Raw genomic sequence first — 3,161 nt, forward strand, 5'->3', positions numbered from 1 at the left:
AGCAGTAGTCAATGAAGAATATCATGATGCATGCATACCATCCAGAAGTCTAGGACTGAGTGAAGAGCCAATGAAATGGCACCTGCTGTCGACTTGCTGTGATGCTAGGCAAATTGCAGTGGATCAGGCAGGAGTTGAAATGATTGGTAACAAAACCTCTCAAAGCATTTCATCACAGTGGATGTAAGTGCTACTGGAGAATAGTCATTAATGCAGGTTACCATGTTCTTATTGGATAGCAGTAAGATTGAAGCTGTTGGGTACCTCATACTGTCAAAGTGAAAGGTTAAAGATGTGAGTAAACACACCAGCCAGTCGATTAGTACAGGTCTTCAGTACTTGCCCAGGTACACCGTCTGGGGCAGATGCTTCCTCTGTGCTCACCCTCCTGAAGAAAGCTCTCACGTCAGTGATGGAAACTGAAATCATAGGGTCATCAGGGGCTGTAGAAGTTTGAGAAGAGCCCTCCATGTGATGACAGACAAAGTAAGCATAAAAGACATTGAGCTCATCTGGGAGAAAATCCTCGTTGTCACATATGTTGCTTGGTTTTACTTTGTAGGAGGTGATAGCATTCAAGCCCTGTCACAGCTGTTGAGTATACTTCTTGAGTATCCAAACACGAAATCGCAAACAACAGCATTAGAAACAGAACTCTTATGATTGAACACTGAGTGCTCAGCACGAGGCCTTTACATACAGACTTTCCAAAGACAGTGGCAGCTAACCATACTCCAGGGAAATGGAGCACTGAAACGTGGATGCTTGCCACTGTTCAGTCAGGACCATGACACTATCTTGTTCTCCGGTGACTGCACATCGGCCATTGAAGTTTGGACTGGAATTGTCACTTTGCATGTGAGATGGCTTTCTGGAGGTCACACCTTGACCTATTGTCTTTTCCTGGTCACCAGACCTGGATGCCACCAATCTAGTCCTCAGCAGATTATGGATCTCTTGGTTCATCCTTGACTTCTGGCTAGGAAAGACTCTGAAGAATTTTGTGGGGACATACTCATCCACGAGTGTTTTTTATAAAGTCCATGACAACTATGGCATATTCGCTTGGGCCCTCTGATGAGAACTTGAACATGGCTCAGTCCACTGACTCGGAGCAATCCTATAGCTACTCCTCTACCTCCCGAGACCACCTCTTTGATGTGTTTACATCTGACGCCTTGCTCCTTTTCCTTTGCCTGTATGCAGGTCGGTGGAGGACAGCCAGGTGATCATAGTTCATGAAGTGTAGTCTAGGGATGGAACAGTAGACATTCTTGATGGATTGTAGCAGTGGTTGAGTGTGTTGGGACTCCTGGTGCTGCGTGGACGTGCTGATTGTAATTGGGCAGAGATTTCTTCAAGCAAACTTGATTGAAGTCCTCGAGAAGGTTGAAAAAGGCACTAGAATAGGCTGTTTCTCATTGCTAATCTTAGGACTCAATATATCGAGTGCTTGATTAACATTTGTCTTAGGTGGTATGTAAACTGCAATCAGGATCTTGTCAAAGAACTCTTTCGGTAAGTAGAATGGTTGGCACTTCATCATTTGATGTTTCAGGTCAGGAGAACAAGAGTATGACAATACTGCCACAACTGAGTGCCATGAAGAGATTGTCATGAAGCACAGCCCCCTCCCCCAAATCTTGCTTTCTCTGAATATGCAATCCAGTGCATCCGGTGGATCGGGAACCCCTCGGGCTGGACTGGAATGGCTAGAGTGTCAGGTGTGAGCCATGTCTCAGTGAAACAGAGAACACAGCAATCCCTCATTTCCCTCTGACACAACAATCTTGCCCTTGGGTCCTCTATCTGTAACAAGAGAGTTATGGATGGTGCTGAACCCAAGTGCAGAGTAACATCTAGAATAAACTCAGACTTGAAATAAACAAGGCAACACAATGAAATCCAAACGCGAAATCACAAACAACAGTATTAGAAATGGAACTCTTACGATTGAACACTGAGTGCTCAGCATGAGGTCTTTACGTACAGACTTTCCAAGGGCAGTGGCAGCTAACCATACTCCAGGGAAATGGATCACTGAAACATGAATGCTTGCCACTGTTCAGTCAGGACAATGACACTATCTTGTTCTCACATTGGCCAGGAGGATGCTTTGGAGAAGCAGCCTCATACATCAATAATTTAAATTTGCTTGAAGCCCTCTCTTCTGATGACCAACCTTCATCTACATTAAGGTGCTGTACCTGCATTCCTGAGAGTCAAGTTCGCAGAGTCCTTCAGGAGACTGTAAAATTGCTAGTTTGCTTAGACAGTTCAAAAGTATGTTTCTTGAAGGGAAATTATAGACTGCAGATCACAGTGATAGTAGCTCAAAAGAAGTACAGTGGATTCCCATTAATTGGGACATATCAGGACCAATAAATTTTAGCCCAATTAAGCAACTGCAAAATTAGTTGAAGTTTCATGGAAATAGTTAAAATGGTATAAAAAACTTAAACTACTGTTAAACTGAGTAACAAATTATGTATTTAAATGAACAAATGAAAACACTACCAATACCACTACAGTACTATATAACTGTGTATTAGTTCTTAATAGTTATCAACGGACGATTGCTATGTTCTTTTTATTGATGCCTAGTGCAGATAATGGACTGCCTTTGATGATTGCATCCTCCAAATCTTCATTTTCATTGTAACATTCAAGATGATTGTGGATACCTTTAAATTTTTAGTAGTACCTAACTCATTGAAATAGTTTCACCTTCACTCCAGGCTGTTTCTGGCATCTCCAAACCTGAATGCTTGAAACCACAGACAGCAAGACAATTCTGAATGATCTTACTGCTATTTCCCATCACTATCAGTGGTAAAAATCACTGTTTTTTTTAACACAAGCACACACAACTGATGCTATTTTAAAGGTATTTACTCTAAGCATAGTGTAGGGTCTAATGTCCACATAAGTGCACACGACTTATGCTAGTTGGAAACTTTTCAGCAACGATCTCCTGTCCAAAGGAGCTGGTTGTAGACTACAGGAGGAATGGAGAGAGGCTAGCCCCTATAGACATCAATGGATCTGGGGTTGAGAGGGCGAACAGCTTTAAGTTCCTCGGCATAAACATAACCGAGGTTCTCACATTGTGTGTACACTGGTTGTGTGGTGAAAAAGGCACAACAGCACCTCTTTCACCT

The sequence above is a fragment of the Mobula birostris genome, chromosome 17 (assembly GCF_030028105.1).
Source record: "Mobula birostris isolate sMobBir1 chromosome 17, sMobBir1.hap1, whole genome shotgun sequence".
Classification (NCBI taxonomy): Eukaryota; Metazoa; Chordata; class Chondrichthyes; order Myliobatiformes; family Myliobatidae; genus Mobula; species Mobula birostris.